The 18,794-nt window shown below is 40.5% G+C and overlaps 1 pseudogene; it reads left to right on the forward strand.

Moving 5' to 3' along the window:
• The first annotated feature begins 3,333 nt into the window (after positions 1-3,333).
• Positions 3,334-4,734, forward strand: LOC136386328 (RWD domain-containing protein 4 pseudogene; annotated as a pseudogene).
• Positions 4,735-18,794: the final 14,060 nt, after the last annotated feature.

Consider the following 18,794-nt stretch of genomic DNA (forward strand, 5'->3'; position numbering starts at 1 on the left):
CCTCAAGCAACACTTGTCCCAAAGACAAGTGGGAGACCCAGATGCACCATTTAGACCACGCAGATGAAAAGTAACACCACAAGAGCTCTGAAAATTAAATTGCTGTTGGAACCACGGCACAAAAACTAGGCCAAAACCAGCATGTTAAACCTAAACAGGATGACTGGCTGCTGAAATAAAAGATTTTAATGAGACCCAGAGTCTCCTAACATCACAGACAAATGCCTAGGATACAATAGAAAATTATCCAGTATTCCAAAAATGAAAGAAAATTCACGACTTGAGTGAGAAAAGACAATCAACTGATGCCAACAGTGAGAAGGCTCAGATGTTTGATTATATGACAAGGATTTTAAAGCAGCTGTCATAAACATGTTCCAACAATTGATTACAACTTCTACAAATAATCCTGGAACAAATGAAAAATTAGAAAAATCTAAGCAGCAAAATAGGAGTGTTTTTTTTTTTAACCAAATGGAAATTATAGAACTGAAAGATACAATAAAAGAAATAAAAACTTCACGGTATCATCTCAAAGTAGAATCGAGATGGCAGCTGATAGAATGAGTCAACTTTAAGACAGATCAGTAGAATTCACTCAATCTGAACAACAGAGGGAAATTGATTGAAAAGATTGAAAGAGATTCATAGACCTGAGACAATAAAGAACCCAGACAGTGAGGCCAAAGAGTGACTTGACAAAGAGAAAATTCTGATGTCCTAAAAAATTACAGCAGGCCAGAGGATAGAAGGAAGAGACAAAATTGGTTAATAGTTAACAACTGCAGCACAAAACCAACAAAAGACTGCTTAAACTCCGTGGCTATTTCTGTGGTTTTCTAAAGAGAGAAAAGAGTCAGGGCCATGGAACCCCAGGGGCCTCCACTTCTTGTTTACTCATGAGCTTTATGGACTCTGCTGCTTCTGTCCCAGAACTAGCCCTGCTTCACCTTCCCCCACCCTCTTTGTCTATAGCTAATGCAATCCTTTCAGAATGGCTTACATCTCTCCCTCCTACTGAATGTATGAAAACTCTTGCAAAACTCTGGGATGACAGCCTTGATTGTCTTTTCTACCTGCCATACTGTTTGCTGGTGGATTAGATTCCCTGCCCCAAAACTGTTTTGTTGTTTTGTTTTGTTTTGTTTTTGCTAGCAATGGTTTAATAAACTCTTTTCTTTAAAAAGACTTTTAAGCCTGGCCTGTGGTGGTGCAGTGGATAGAGCAGCCACCTGGAACGCTGAGGTCCCCAGTTTGAAACCCCAGGTTTGCCCGGTCAAGGCACATGTGGGAGTTGATGCTTGCTGCCCCCCTTCTCTCTCTTTCTCTCCCGTTTCTAAAATGAATTAAATAATAATAATAATAATAATAATAATAATAATAATACTTTTAAACCCTGGCCTGTAGTTCAGTTGGTTGAGAGCATCATCCTGGGTTTGATCCCCAGTCAGGGCACACACAAAATCAACCAGTGACAGCAGGAATAGGTGGAACAACAAATTGATGTCTCTCTTTCCCCCCTTCTTCTCTCAAAGGCAATAAATAAAAATTTTAAAAATGAAAAAAATAAATAAAACTAAAGACTTTAAGCTGTGAAAGTTAAAATTTTTTTGTTTGACAGAATAAATAATAAATAAAATGTTCCAAATTTGTCAAAAGACACAATCCTATAGATCTAAGAAGCTGCGGGAATCTCAACAGGCTATACCCAAAGAAATTCTTGTCAAGATATAATTAAACTTTTGAAAACTAAAGACAATGAAAATAATTTGAAAACAGCCACAGGAAAATAAAGCACTACTTTTAGGGAATAGCAATTTAAATTATAGCAAACTGGGTGGGGAAATTGGAAAAAATTTTTAAATTGATTTTTGATAGAGAGAAACATTGATTTGTTATTCCACTTACTTATGTATTTGTTGGTTGATTCTTGTATGTGCCGTCATGGGGTCTCAAACCCACAACCTTGGTGTATTGGAGTGATGCTCTAACCAACTGAGCTATGGGGCCAAGCTGGTGAGATGTGATTAAAGGATACAAATTTACAACTAGTAGGTAAATAAGTTCTGGAGAGATAATGCACAACTTGGTGAATATCACTAATGATAACATATCATATACTAGAGTGTCACTGTGGAGGAGGAAGAAACTTCTCTACCCTTAAGGTTCTTTTGACAGGTTTAATAATAAAATAAATAAGAGACAGGTCACCAAGAGAAAATAACCAAATTTAATATACAGGGTGGGGCAAAAAAAGTTTATACTTGTTTGTATGGAAAATAATACAATAATTAGTAAATAATAATGCAAGAATAAACTCATGTACTCTCAACTGTAAACCTATTTTTGCCCCATGTTGTATACATATGTATGGGAAGCCTGCATACCCAAGAGAATCAGAGACCCCCATATGCACAAAAAGTTAATAGAAAGGGAACATGAGTATATAAGACATTCTGAGCTAGGGATGAGAGGTAAGGTACATCGGGGTATTTAAAGGTGTCATGGCAGATGTTTAGTAAATAGAAGTTTGTCCTGCTATATAGGTGGGTCAAAAAGTGATCATCTTTAATCATGAGTATGGCCCCTAATTCAAGTTCTTTTAGGTAGTTAAAGGGAGAGGCAAAAGTTTCCCTTGATCCTGAAGCTAAAATTGCCTGTTGCTCAGAATAACCCACATAGCACTAAGGCATCTATGATGATGTTGGAGAAGTGCTCTAATGGGAATAGCGGTGCCCAGAAGAGTTCCATAACAATGTGGAAATAGTTTATACAGCATGCCTGCAGAATGCAAGGAGGAGATTCTCATGAGCAGGGAGCCTCTTTTCCCCTAGAACTGACTCTGGAACTCTGTGAGGAGCTGTTGGATTCTATTGTTACTTGGACAGGGCCCTATAAATGGCTTTTGACTGACAAAGAGCTGCTTGGTTTGTGGACAGCAGTTCCAAGGTGAATGGACAACATCCTGTTTGGAAGGCCACCACTCTGACTGAAGAAGGTAAAAACAGATCAGCCTAGTTGTCTGACTCGCATGCTTTTTCCCAGCAGGTATGGAAGACCAAAACAGTGGTAAAAAGCCCTTATGTTTGGCTTCTTACTGACTTTTGGACAGTGGCCAATGGCCTGGCACTATGGTCAGACAAGAGGGCAATAGAAACCTGGCTTATTGGAGGATGTCCATGCAAGGCACAGCCTTATGGGAATCTGAGGGGTTCATTAAAGGAGCACATGTTGACGGCCATCAGAAAAACTCCTTTCGAGGTTTGGAAGGTAATTGGTATTGACAAGCAGATATCCCCATGTAGTTGCTTAAGGTGGCCACTTGGGTCCACAATGAGTGGACATGGGGGTCTGCAGCAATGCGGAGACGAGCTGAAAGTAGGCATTGCCAATCCTGCACCTTCTGAGGCATAAAATGCCCATAACAACTGTTCTGTCTGCCAAGAAGAGAACTAGGAAGTGCAAATAGCCATGTGGCAGACCCCTGGGGGGAAGACCGTGAATACAGCTGGCAAGTCAGACTGTTCCTTGTAGCCCTGCGGGGCTACAGCTGGGCCTTGGCAGGAATAGACACTACCTCTCCACTGGGCTTTGCTTCCTAGTGGTAAAGCAAATGCTCAGAATATCATGAAAGAACCAGGACAGAAGATACTGCGCCAATTTGGATTTCTGAGGATGATTTCTTAAAACTGAGGAGCACACTTTACAATCAATAAAATTCAACAGCGGGTAGTGCTTGTCTGACCAGCGCCCCGCCTGCTGCTGCCAGGGCTCCTGCCTACAGCCCTTCAGCCCCTGGCTTCACGCTGCCTGAGGGCCAGGGGTGCGTGTGACTGTCCTCTGCAGTGTGAAGGGTGTTCCTTCTGAAACCGAAGGCAGGGAACAGGGATGTACAGGCATCGATGCCACTGCCCGTGCTTTCTCTTCCAAGTCATGAAAGCCCAAAAGGCGCTTCGCGAGTCATTAAAATGAGTGCCAACGTTTTATATATGAAGGAGATGAAAGTTTGTGGCAATGAAGTCCAGTTTCATGTCAATATAATAGGATAGGTGAAAATGGTGATTCCCAAAGCCTTCATAATAGAGATTTCTTGGACAGAAACATATCCCTAGACACCTCCAATTATAACTATGAACACTTAAAAAACAACAACACCCTATTCTTAGTTGTAGAGTAGAGCATATTAGCCAAGTTACAGGAAACAGTAGAAGTTAATCTCAGCACTGCTATGGCCTACACATTGTTCGAATATGCCAAGGACAATAAAGAGCACTTCAGGAGTGTCACCATCCCATTAATTCTATGACATCCATATGCAGTATTATCTCACTTGAAACTCCTAATCTAGTCCCATCAAGTGCCTGACCTGTGGTGGCGCAGTGGATAAAGCGTCGACCTGGAAATGCTGAGGTCGCCAGTTCGAAACCCTGGGCTTGCCTGGTCAAGGCACATATGGGAGTTGATGCTTCCAGCTCCTCCTCCCTTTTCTCTCTCTGTCTCTCCCTCTCCTCTCTAAAATGAAAAAATAAAAAAATAAAAAATATTTAGTCCCATCAAGTAAGAAAAAGGACAAAAGAGAACAACTTTCAAAAGCTCTAAAACTGTAAATTGGAGGATAAAACAGATCACAAAGGAGGAATTCACCGAGGCTGGAACTGGGTTGCTATGGTGAAGTGTTTAAGCCGAACTGGCTCTAAAGACGATGGGTTCCACTTGGCATCCCTTAGAAAGTAAACCGGGTTCAAATCTTTCATTCCTCTTTTCTGGTATCAAGGTGGCTTCTTATAAAAGAATTTTTTTTTTATGTTTCTTACATTACAGTGTTTTAAGCTGAAAGGTCACCAAGAAAATTGATTATATTACTGTAAATTATTTTCACCTGACCTGTAGTAGCACAGTGGATAAAGCGACCTGGAGTGCCGAGGTCACTGGCTGGAAACCGCAGGCTTGCCCGGTCAAGGCACATGAGGAGGAACTGCTGCCAGCTGATGCTTCGCACTCCCCCCCTTCTCTCTCTTTCCTCTCTCTAAAACCAATAAATAAAATCTAAAAAAATAAAAATAAAAAATGAAGCCCTTTTCAAAAACTTGTGTCCCAGTGGAATATTGAGTGAACAATTATTCTGCAGCATGATCCATATTAATAGGTTTCTCATCTTAATATGTCTTCATTTCTTCTTTCTTTTAATTACTGAAACATAAATTGCTCCAGAAAATTTAAAATACTGGCATCGGAGCATTACACATAGTATTCTTTGTAGCTCCTTTTTTTTATTTTTCAAGGATGAACTGCTTCTCTTTAATAAGTGAATGTTTATACTTCTCTCTTGGATTGGGTTACATTTTTTTAATCATGAAAGCTTTCCATGGTATGTGGGATAGGAGAATATAAAAACAAATCTGCCAAATACATTAGAAAGCATTTGAATAGAAGTACTGCTTCCTATTTAAAACATTTTTCTTCGCTGCATATACCAAGATGAAAGTAAAAGATGCCTTAATATTTAATTTTTGTATTGTTAGAGACAATGATTTTAATAACTTTCTATTTATCTGCTATTATGTATTTTTTATTTTTTAAAAAAAGAACATTGCTTTTCTTCTACACACTTTACTTTTATTTTTTTATGTTTTAATTTTTTAAAAGACTTTATTTTATTGATTTTACAGAGGGAGGAGAGCAAGAAGTATTGACTCATAGTTGTTTCACTTTAGTTGTTCATTGATAGTTTGTCATATGTGCCTTGACTGGGCAAGCCCAGGGTTTTGAACCAGTGACCTCAGCATTCCAGGTTGACGCTTTAGCCACTGTGCCACCTGTGCTACCACAGGCCAGGCTGTGTTTTCATTTTATTATTCTCAAAGGCATAGGGTGGCTTTCTCTGTCTATAATTTTAATTGTACATGTGTGACACTGCCATTTTTCATATTAATTTTATCTTTATTTCTTTATGTCTTTATTTATTTATTATTAAAGAGAGAGACAAGAGCATTGATCTGTTCTTGTATGTACTCTGACTGCGGATTGAACCAGCAACCTTTGTGCTTCGGGAAAATGCTCTAACCAGCCAAGCCATCCCACCAGGGTTGCTATTGTGTATTTTTAGTTGTTTGGTAACTGAGGTCTTCTAAATGATTTAATATTAAACCTCATTTTGAGTTTTATTTCTTTTCAAGTATTGAAATGTATTTCTCAACCTGAGCATCTTTGAAATAACAGAAGTACTTCAAATGCTGATTATAGTACATGCTTGATCAAAAAAATCATTACTAGTGGAAACTATTAGTGTAGTTTTACCAAGGAGTTATTGGTATCTTAGTGCAATTTACAGTGATTCTGTATCTGTTCCCCAGCTTTAAAAATACTTAGAACTACTGGTATAGTACCTGGAAGGGGAAATTGCTGGTTACTCACTTATACTTGTGCATCTTGGGTTTGATTTCTTTTTTAAAGAAAACCTTTTTTAAAATATTTATTTATTTATTTATTTATTCATTTTAGAGAGGAGAGGGAGAGACAGAGAGAGAGAGAGAGAGAGAGAGAGAGAGAGGAGACAGAAAGAGAAGGGGGGGGAGGAGCTGGAAGCATCAACTCCCATATGTACCTTGACCAGGCAAGCCCAGGGTTTCAAACCAGCGACCTCAGCATTTCCAGGTCAACGCTTTATCCACTGCACCACCACAGGTCAGGCCGGGTTTGATTTTTTAAAGAAACAATTAAATTTTAAAGATGTTTCTTTAGTGTAAGAGCAGTTTGAGTTGTAGTCATGGTTTTTACTGGGTGAAAATTGGCTTCAGTTCAATCATTTGAATTATAAGGTAAGTATAATTATAGTGAAGAAGTTTAATGTCTTTTTATTTTTATTTTTTAGGTGAGAGAGAGAGGAAAGAGAGACAGACAGACAGACTGGAAGGGAAGAGCATCAATCCATAGCTGTGTCACATTAGTTGTTCGTTGATTGTTTCTCATACATGCCTCATCTGGGGGGTTTCAGCTGAGCCAATGACCCCTTGCTCAAGCCAGAGACCTTGGGCTTCAAGGCAGCGACCTTTGGGCTCAAGCCAGCAACCATGGGGTCATGTCTATGATCCCACAGTCAAACTAGTGACCCTGGGGTTTTGAACCTGGGCCCTCAGCGTCCCGGGTAGATGCTCCACCCACTGCACCACCCCCTGGTTAGGCTAATCTCATTTTTAAAAGCTGAGTTGCATTTTATTTCTTCAAGTAATATAGTAGAAAGAAACATTAAAATTCAGAGCCACCGAAATATGCTGACTTTTGTTTGGAGTTGCGTTGTACTTTTCTTTGTGTTGATTTGCTTGTTTTTAAAAGAAACAAACTGTTACATCTGCTAGTGGAAGAAAGTACTTTGCTCAGAATATTCTGAAAGTGTTCAAGCTTATCGTGATTCATAGATTAAAAGAATCATGCTAGTAAAATACCAATGAACTCTTTTTAATCTTTTTATATAAAATATACAAATTCCAGAGGGTGATGGTGGAAGTGGTGCCTCTTACTACCTTATGTAAAACACTTAAATATTTCCTCATCAACATTGCCTTCACTGTTTAACACTCCAAAGTATATTTTCTCAAACGCTGTTTACTTAAAATTGTATGGAATGACATAATAAATAAGCAACAAACTTTGAATTACACACACACACACACACACACAGTGGTCGTCATCTACAACAGGGAGATAAAAGCATGGAGGCCTGGCTTACATGCCTTTATGAGTGTGTGCTCACACTCAACATGAACACGAGTGGGGCTAAAGGAGTGTTCCTACTGGATAAATTTTTCTTTTTTTGGTGGATCTGGGGAAGAGGAGGTAAGTGAGGAAGGCCCTGGTATTCTTTCTCCCACACATCACATCAACTTCCTCCCTCCTATTTGATGGAATAGTAACAGGGCTGCAACTGTAAGGGCTGGAAATGGATGGGTTCTGAGCAAGAAACTGTAACTATGTTTTTATTTTTAATTTTTATTTTTTTGTATTTTTTCTGAAGTTGGAAACGGGGAGGCAGTCAGACGGACTCCTGTATGCGCCCGACCGAGATCCACCCGGCACGCCCACCAGGGGGCGATGCTCTGCCCATCTGGGGCGTTGCTCTGTTGCAACCAGGGCCATTCTAGCGCCTGAGGCAGAGGCCAAGGAGCCATCCTCAGCGCCCGGGCCAACTTTGCTCCAATGGAGTCTTGGCTGCGGGAGAGGAAGAGAGAGACAGAGAGGAAGGAGAGGGGGAGGGGTGGAGAAGCAGATAGGCACTTCTCCTGTGTGTCCTGGTCGGGAATTGAACCCGGGACTCCTGCACGCCAGGCCAATGCTCTACCACTGAGCCAACCGGCCAGGGCCTGTTTTTAATCTTTATGTCAGAATTCTTAAGGACCTGATGGGGTAGGATGTGCCTTTACCCAATTTGGAAAAATCGAGGATACCAATGACTGCAGCTGTATTGGCCACTCACTGGTTGTGCACCTGTGTCATCTTACTCTAGTGAACAGGAGTGCACTGAGGAAGAGGCACTTGCTAGAAGAATATTGCTGCCTGTGATCTAGTCCAGCACAATGCCAAACCTAATGTCCCTTCCAGAGGTGGAAAGGTGGATATAAATGGAGAGTAAGAAAATAGTGGCTGAGGAAAAGAGATTAATAAATGGGGTATGTGATGGGAGAAATACAATATTTTATTAACATCTCCAAAGGGGTTCAGAGCTAGAGATGATATTGTCTCTTTTTTTTTTCTTTTAAAGATTTTATTTATTCAATTTTCAGAGAGGAGAGAGAGAGAGAGAGAGAGAGAGAGAGAAAGGGGAGGAGCAAGAAGCATCAACTTCCATTATGTGCCTTGACCAGGCAAGCCCAGGGTATCGAACAGTCGACCTCAGTGTTCCAGGTCGACGCTTTATCCCACTGCGCCACCACAGGTCAGGCGATATTGTCTCTTAACTTGACTATACCAGATGCCTGAAAGGGTGAAGCCATATGTTTGTTGACACAATTTGCTTTTGCAACCTCACAAGAGGTTTGAAGTTTGACTGGTAGAGATGCAGTGGATAGAGCATTGATCTGGGATGCTGAGGACCCCAGTTAGAAACCCGAGGTCACTGGCTTGAGTGTGGGCTCATCTGCTTGAGGACAGGCTTACCAGCTTGAAGACAGACTTACCAGGTTGAGCACAGGATCATCAACATGATCCCAAGGCTGCTAACTTGAGCAAAGGATCATTAGCTTGGCTTGAGTCCTTTGGTCAAGGCACAGTAGCAATCAATAGACAACTAAAGTGAAGCAACCACAGGTGATGCTTCTCTCTCTCTCTCACACACACTCTCTTTCTCACTCTAAAAAAAAAAGAGAAAAGAAAAAGATGGAATTGAAGCCCACAAATAGGAGTGTTCTCATACTGGCACACATTTTCATGATATGATGATGGACTGGGTAGTTATTAATGATGAAATGAGATTTTAATCATGTGCTATTATCTTTTACATTTATGATTATTTTGCTATAGGAGATCTGTTTTCAAAGACAAAGAAGTAGACTGTAATATTGTTATTTATAATAAGAAATATATATTTGGTTTTCATCCCTGTTTCTGTCACAGAGCTCCCAAAACTCTTACAAGTTCCTAAGTGGTGAGAGCTATAAGTCATCTTTTGTTGTTTATGAAGTGACTTTTGAAACTCACTTAAGGGCTGGTGATGAGAGGGTTGGAATTTTCAGCCCCACCTCCCTGATTTCTGGGGATGGGAGAGGGCCCGGAAATTGAGTTCAATCTTCAATGGCCAGTGATTTAATCAGCCATGACTCTGTAATAAAATTTCCATAAAGCATATTAAAAGGACAGGGTTTGGAGAACTTCTGGATCGGTGAACAAGAAGAAATTTGAGGTGAGGAGCAGGCTTGGGGAGGGCACAGAAGCTCCATGCCTTTTCTCCGCACCTTGCCCTATGCTTCTCTTCCATCTGACTGTTCCTAGGTTATATCCTTTTATAGTACACTTGTAATCTAGTAAATAAAAAATAAATTAATTTCTTTAAAAAGGGGAAATAAAAACATATTCAGATAAAGGAAAATTCACAGAATTTGTTGCTAGCAGACCTACCCTTAACAACTGGATAAAGAAGTTTTTCAAAAAACAGAATGAGGCCCTGGCCAGTTGGCTCAGCGGTAGAGCGTCGGCCTGGCGTGCGGGGGACCCAGGTTCGATTCCCGGCCAGGGCACACAGGAGAAGCGCCCATTTGCTTCTCCACCCCCACCCCCTCCTTCCTCTCTGTCTCTCTCTTCCCCTCCCGCAGCCAAGGCTCCATTGGAGCAAAGATGGCCCGGGTGCTGGGGATGGCTCCTTGGCCTCTGCCCCAGGCGCTATAGTGACTCTGGTTGTGGCAGAGTGACACCCCGGAGGGGCAGAGCATCACCCCCTGGTGGGCAGAGCGTCGCCCTGGTGGGCGAGCCGGGTGGATCCCGGTTGGGCGCATGCGGGAGTCTGTCTGACTGTCTCCCTGTTTCCAGCTTCAGAAAAAAAATTAAAAAAAATAAAATAAAAAAAAATAAAAAAAACCAGAATGAGAAAAAAAAAAAGAATCTTAAAGCATCAGGAGCAAAAATACTTGAGGAAAAGAGCAGGAATATGGGCATATACAATAGACTCTCCTTTTCCTAATGAGTTTTCTATATCATATTTGATGATTAAAACAAAAGTAGGGAAAGTAAAGGACCTAAATGGAGGTAAGGTTTACACATTTTACTAAAAGTAGTAACATGTGACTACCAGTGTTTTTTTTTTTTTTTTGTTTTGTTTTTTACTCCCAGTGTGTTTTAAAAGATAAAATTTTTTTATTATTCAGTGAGGTCAACAGATTGGGAGACAACGGTCATCGAATACTTTGTTATACTCACAGATTTCAAGAGGACGGAGCATACCACACCACAAGTGGTCACACTAAAAAGCTCCAAGGTCAGTAAAGAGAAAAAGAGATCAAGGAAAATATGGGTTTTATGGACTGGATATTTATGACCCCTAGAATTTATATGTTGAAGACCTAACTCACGGATGTGGTTGTATTGGATATGGAGCCTCTAAAGAAATAATTAAGGTTAAATGAGGTTATAAGGGTGGAGCCCCAATCTGATGGGTTTAGTGTCTTCATAAGAAGAGACACCACAGACAACAATACTATTATAATCATCAAACTTGCTAAGAGACTAGATCTTAATTATTTTCACTACAAAAAGGAAATGATAATTACATCATGTGATAGAGGTGTTACAATATTACAATAGAAATCATATTATAGTATATAAATGTGTCATATCAACATGTATGCTTCGCCTGACCAGGCGGTGGTGCAGTGGATAGAGCATTGGACTGGGGTGCAGAGGAACCAGGTTCGAGACCCCGAGGTCGCCAGCTTGAGCGCGGGCTCATCTGGTTTGAGCAAAAGCCCACCAGCTTGAACCCAAGGTCGCTGGCTCAAGCAAGGGGTTACTCAGTCTGCTGAAGGCCCGCGGTCAAGGCACATATGAGAAAGCAATCAATGAACAACTAAGGTGTTGCAACGCGCAATGAAAAACTAATGATTGATGCTTCTCATCTCTCTCCGTTCCTGTCTGTCTGTCCCTGTCTATCCCTCTTTCTGACTCACTCTCTGTCTCTGTAAAAAAAAACAAAAAAAAACAAAAAAACATGTATGCCTCAAATTTACATAATTTATATGTCAAATATATTTCAATAAAATTAAAATTAAAAACTAATCAAAAAGCATATATTTTTCCATATTACAAAAAGAAAGAAGATACATCAGAGTGCTCATGCTCTCTCTCTCTTTCTCTCTCCATAACTATGCATGAGAGAGAGGCAGCGGCGGATTTAACGGCGGGCAAGTGCCCTGGGCTCTGACTTCTGAAGGGCCCTGCAAAACCCCAACTTTACATTTTTTTCTAATGAGGGGGTCCAATATTTTCTTCTGCATTCAGGACCTCAACTGACCTTAATCCGCCTCTGAGAAGAGGTCATGTGAACACAAGAGGAAAGCCCTCACCAGACACCAATCGTGATGGTACTTTGATTTTGGACTTATAGCCTTGTTTTTTGTTGTTGTTTTTTTTTTGTTTTTTGTTTTTTATTTTTATTTATTCATTTTAGAGAAGAGATAGAGAGAAAAGGGGGTGGGGGAGGAGCAGGAAGCATCAACTCCCATATGTGCCTTGACCGGGCAGGCCCAGGGTTTTGAACCGGCAACCTCAGCATTCCAGGTTGACGCTTTTATCCACTGCGCCACCACAGGTCAGGCATAGCCTTGTTTTTTAAGCAACCTAGTCTATGATGTTTTATTATGGCAGCCTAGCAGATTAATACAATAGACAAGAAGTTTATTATGGTTTCTATGAAATGAATTGGACAAGGCAGGTTAAGCAGGTTTCGGATTGGCCAGTTTGAACACTTTCAGTGGGTAGGGGCTGTCCCTAGTTGTCTGGTACCTAGCCCTGAGGTGATTAGAGAAGTGGATAGTGGCCTGGAGTGTAACAGTCCGATAGAGGAGTTGGTTAGGGGTATGGGCTCTAAATTGATTGTTTTGCATTTAAAAGGTATACTCAAGGGCAAGCTGCTTAGACACTGGCTAATTTTGGAAGAGGCAGCCCCTCCGGGGTCAGTAAGGCCCCAGATGTTGAAGAATCATAAAACAGAATATAAAAAGACATGATTAATGCACAGTAGACTGTGACTAGTATTCTGTTGTATGGCTATATTAGAATTTGTTCCTCTACTCTCCTGCAATGGACACATCCAGTTTGGAGCTATTAGGAATAAAGCTGCTATCAACATTCACATAGAGGTCTTTTGATGAACACATGTCTGTATTTTTACTGAGTATAGAGGAGTGGAATTGAAAAGTCAGCTTATTAGATGTTATCAAACTGTTTTCCAAAGTGGCTGTACCATTTTACATCTACAGCAGTGGTGTATGAGGGTTCCAATTATTCCACATCTTTACCAGTATTTGATATGGTCAGCCATTTTAATTTCAGTCATTCTGGTAGGTGCCATGTTGTATCTCATTATGGCTTGATTTTGTATTTCCTTGATAGCTAATAAAGCCAGGCACCTTCTTATGGATGTAACGATAATTTTAATAGCCTCTTTATGAAGTATCTATTCATTTCTTTTGCTTATTTTTCTATTGGGTTTTATATTTTTTCATAGTGAGTAGTATTTTTGAAAGATTTTTGTTTCTCTCACAAAATATAATAAAAATTATAGCTTTACATACTCTGTATAGCATTCCAGGAATGACCTCTGAGATAAATTTTCTGTATCTTTGCACATCACCCATGGGGGTTCACAGCAGAACAAGAAGACACCATTCTTACAGAAATTAGTCTCATTCAAGGATGTGATTGTGGATTTCTCCTGGGAGGAGTGGCAATACCTAGAGTCTAGGTCCTAGACCATGCTAAGAGGACCCTCCTTGCAAACTCTCCCCTCTAGTAACCACTTCACTTTTATCTATGTCCATGAGTCTCAGTTTCATATCCCACTTATGTATGAAATCATACAGTTCTCAGCTTTTTTCTGATTTACTTATTTCACTCAGTATAATGTTCTCAAGGTTCATCCATGTTGTCATAAATGGTACTATGTCATCATTTCTTATGGCTGAGTAGTATTCCATAGTACATATGTACCACATCTTCTTTATCCAATCCTCTATCAAGGGATAGGACACTGTGAATAATGCTGCGATGAACACATGGGTGCATGTGTCTTTATGTACCAATGTTTTCAAGTTTTTTGGGTAGATACCCAGTAGAGAGATTGCTAGGTCATATAGTGACTCTATTCTTAATTTTTTGAGGAACCACCATACTTTCTTCCATAATGGCTGTATTAGTTTACATTCCTACCAGCAGTGAACAAGGTTCCTTTTTCTCTATAGCTTCTCCAACACTTATTTCCTGTCTTTTTTTTTTTAATTTTATTTATTAATTTTTAGAGAGGAGAGAGAGAGGGAGAGAGAGAAAGGGGGAGGAGCTGGAAGCATCAACTCCCAAATGTGCCTTGACCAGGCAAGTCCAGGGTTTCGAACCGGCGACCTCAGCATTTCCAGGTCGATGCTTTATCCACTGCGCCACCACAGGTCAGGCACTTATTTCCTGTCTTGTTGATAATAGCCAATCTAAGAGATGTGAAGTGGTGTCTCATTATAGTTTTGATTTGCATTTCTCTAATAGCTAGTGAGGATGAGTATCTTTTCATATGTCTATTTGTTCATGAGAGGAGTGTCTGTTCAGGTCCTCTCCCCATATTTAAATTGGACTGTTTGCTTATTTGTTGTTAAGCTTTGTGAGTACTTTAAACATTTTGGATATTAATCACTTGTCAGAGCTGTTGTTTGTGATATCATTTCCCATTTGGTTGGCTGCCTTTTTGTTTTGTTGTCGGTTTCTTTTGCTGAGCAGAAGCTTTTTAGTTTTCTTTTCTAAATAAAATGGTTTTTATATTTCAGAAACAATCAAGATGATTTCCAGAGGTTTCTAACAAGACAGTAACAACCTGCCCTGCAGCTTAATTTTATGAAGAGTGTGGAATTACATCTATCATCTTAACATCAGGCTGAAGCTCTGTGTGAGCAGGCGTGGGAGGATAGCAGGGCACTGGAGCAGAGACAAGGATGTGGTGAGGGTGTCACAGCAATGGAGATGGCACCAATTGTTCTGATAGAGTGCCCGCAGCAGCTCACCAAGTCCCCACAGCTTTGAGCCAAGTCATTTAAAAGATTCAGGTCAACGCATTGTTCTGGGGAGGAAGCAACCAGTGTGTACCCGGTAGCTCACTGGGCTGTCTAATCATGAAGCAATTTTATTTCTGCAAGATATTTACTTCTATCTTAATTTCTCTCTAAATCCACTTCAAGTTCATAACAATTTCCTCTATGACTTAGAATCACTGTGTGCTCACTTCTAATTCTAGGTCATGCTGACCTGTGAAATAACTCAAGCAATATAAGAAAATGACATTGCAGAACCTTAACAGAGGCTGAAGACTATCTCAATTTCCCTCCTCATCTTATAAAAAATAATGTATCTACAATAAAAAAAATCCAGCCGAGGCAGCACAGGTATTATGATGTCCATTTGACAGATGATGAAACTGCAGTTTAGTTTCAACAAGGGCTGAGGTTGAGCCCATAGGCAGACACCAGAGCTAAGACCCAGCATGGGTGCCCCAGACCACCTTTTGTCACTACAATTGCTCAAATCTTTTGCCTTGTTCATGCTACGGCTGAAACTCAAATATCACTGAATTTATAACTTTGTAAGATTGCAAATGAGAGAAAAAATTATTTTTAAAACTTTCCCAAAAGGTTTTCCAATACAATTTTTAATTAATTTATTCTATATCCTACTTTAGGAAGATTCATATTAGAAAAACAGGTGAAATTATCAGCTACCTAACCCACATCACTAATGGGATATACCTGTTTGCAGAATATTGGAAATATAAGGCCAGGATTCTTTTCATGGGTTTTCCCCACCTTTACCCTCCCCATCAGTGGATGACAGCCCGTCCAGAGCAGGACTCCCCTGTAGAATCCATGCTGCACTCTTCCAACTAGACAGATGATGAAGTATTGAACCAGGCCCTGGAAAATGCCTTGTCTGGCATTAAGGACCTTTTGCTTGTCTGTTTTCGAGAAATGTAACCCGTGTGCCCGCTGGAGGTAAAGGATCTTCAACTGACCTCATAGCAATGAGCCAGCTTTATTCAGGGGCTGATTATGTTATGAGCTTTAAAATATTAATAAAAAATATTAGCCTGACCGGGCGGTGGCGCAGTGGATAGAACGTCGGACTGGGATGCGGAGGACCCAGGTTTGAGACCCCGAGGTCACCAGCTTGAGCACGGGCTCATCTGGTTTGAGCAAAGCTCACCAGCTTTGGACCCAAGGTCTCTGGCTCGAGCAAGGGGTTACTCGGTCTGCTGAAGGCCCATGGTCAAGGCACATATGAGAAGGTAATCAATGAACAACTAAGGTGTCGCAACAAAAAACTGATGATTGATGCTTCTCATCTCTCTCCGTTCCTGTCTGTCTGTCCCTCTCTCTCTCTCTGTCTCTGAAAATATATATATATATATTCCTTTAAAAAATAATAAAATAAAATATTAATAAAAAATATTAAATAATACCCAACAAAAACCAATAAAACCATTATTTAAGATATTTCCACATTGCTTCTTAATTGGTATCCTCACTTGCAATTTGTTTTTACCTGTAGACAGAATGAACATTACTTCTCGCACTTAGAATACACTATTGCACAGATGAACGTTAAAAACAAGTACAGAATGTAAATTAGTGATTTCCACATTAGGCGGCTGCCTAGGTGCCCACCTTAGAAAGAACCCCTGATTACAAGTGCCATTTTAACAACTGGTTTGCCAAACTGAACAAAAAATTAGGTATCAGTTCTGCCAAACCAGTGCGAACCGGCTGAATCCCACCACTGGACCTCAGTTATTAGAAACTGCCTGCAATTCTCTGCCATGTGGCCCTTCCATAAGCAGTTCATAACATAGCAGATTGCTTCTTCAAAACCATCAGAGGAATCTTGCTCCAGACTGCTAAGGAAGAATCTTATACGATGTAATCTAATCAAGGGAATGACATTGCTTCACCTTTACCATATTCTATTTGTTAGAAGCAAGTCACAGCTTCTGCCCACACTCAAAGAGAGGGGATTACCCCAGGGCTTTTCTCGTTGGGGATTACCTTGGGGTGAGTCTACCCCAATAACCACAGACAATATGTAAATAAACAGGTATGGTTGTGTTCTAGTAAAACTTTATTTACAAAACCAGCAGTAGACAGAATTGGCCTGCAGGACTATCTTCTTTCAGTCTGGTCTCACCAAAGTTATTACCTTTAAAATCCTTGTCAGTTTATAACTCTGTATTCATGGCACAGTTTATATGAACTGCCACTCTTCACTCTAAGAGCCATGGATTAGCCCTTTGGCCCCATCTTTCCTACCTCTGCTATTCCATCCTACCTCCTTTTTGTGTTTTTTGAGATAATTTTATCTCTTTTTTTCTCCTTTCAAGTAGGGAGATTGAGCTTGAAGCTCTCCATCACAACATTTCAGAAGTGTAATTCTCATATGAAATTAAGAAAAGATTTATAGCAGATGGCTCCTTTTTTTGGAAGATTCCAAAGTCACAACCACGTAGAAAGCTGCCAGGATGACCAAGACTTATTTCTTAGTCCAGTTGCATTCAACTACAAAATATTGAATACAGAAAGAAGTCACAGCCCTGGCCAGTTGGCTCAGCGGTAGAGCGCCGGCCTGGCGTGCGGGCACATAGGAGAAGCGCCCATTTGCTTCTCCACCCCCCCTCCTTCCTCTCTGTCTCTCTCTTCCTCTCCCGCAGCCAAGGCTCCATTGGAGCAAAGATGGCCCGGGCGCTGGGGATGGCTCCTTGGCCTTCACTCTCTGCCCCAGGCGCTAGAGTGGCTCTGGTCGTGGCAGAGCAACGCCCCGGAGGGGCAGAGCATCGTCCCCTGGTGGGCAGAGCGTCGCCCCTGGTGGGCGTGCCCGGTGGATCCTGGTCGGGTGCATGCGGGAGTCTGTCTGACTGTCTCTCCCCGTTTCCAGCTTCAGAAAAATACAAAAAAAAAAAAAAATACAGAAAGAAGTCACAGAAATAAAACCTTTGGAAAAATATTTCATGTGAATGTAAATCAAGTTCCTGCAAGACAGAAACTCCACAGAAACAATTTAAAGAGAATGAGTTTGAACATAACTTAGACTTAGTCACAATACAAGTCATACAAGAAACCTCATGATAGGAATAGATACAATAGATCATCTGGTTTCTCCTTCTATATAAAACATAATGAAATTCATATTGATATGAATTTCTGTGTATGTAGTCAATGTGAAGAAGTTCACAGCCATAAACAAACTTATTGAAACAGCTGGTTTAGACTAGATAATAAATACAACATGGTTCAGAAACTAAAACATGAAAAGTAAACATGGGCAAATCTTATTCCTGTTTCCATCTACCTCACCCATTTTAATCCTTTTTAAATATCCATCTTAGTTATTTTTTCTCTCCTTCCAGTGATTCTCTATGCCGCAAAATAAACAAGTTTAAAATATACAGAATAAGAAATGATATTACGCCTGACCTGTGGTAGTGCAGTGGGTAAAAGTGCTGACCTGGAACGCTGAGGTTGCCAGTTTGAAACCCCGGGCTTGCCTGGTCAAGGCACATATGGGAGTTGATGCTTTCTGCTCCTCCCCCTTCTCTTTCTCAGCCTCTCTCTCTGTCCTCTCTCTCTAAAATGAATAAATAAAATCTTAAAAAAGAAAATAACAACATTTAAAAAAAAAAAAGAAATGATATTACATAGGCACAATAGAGTTAGGCAAAAGTAGGATTACAGTTGACATATGGAAAATAATACAATAAATAATGATATAAGAATACGCTCTGTGTTTCATGTACTCACAACTATAGATCTCCCTTTGCCCACACCTGATGGCAGGAAGTTAATAGCTATACATATCACGCTGATAATATAAAAAATGATTGGCCAAGATGCCCACTCACCACAATGGTTAAAAATTAAAAAGACTGGCAGTACCACGTATTGGCAAGAATGTGTAACAATTGGCCTGACCTGTGGTGGCGCAGTGGATAAAGCGTCGACCTGGAATGCTGAGGTCACCAGTTCAAAACCCTGGGCTTGCCTGGTCAAGGCACATATGGGAGTTGATGCTTC

This window comes from Saccopteryx leptura, chromosome X (genome assembly GCF_036850995.1).
Source record: "Saccopteryx leptura isolate mSacLep1 chromosome X, mSacLep1_pri_phased_curated, whole genome shotgun sequence".
Taxonomy (NCBI): domain Eukaryota; kingdom Metazoa; phylum Chordata; class Mammalia; order Chiroptera; family Emballonuridae; genus Saccopteryx; species Saccopteryx leptura.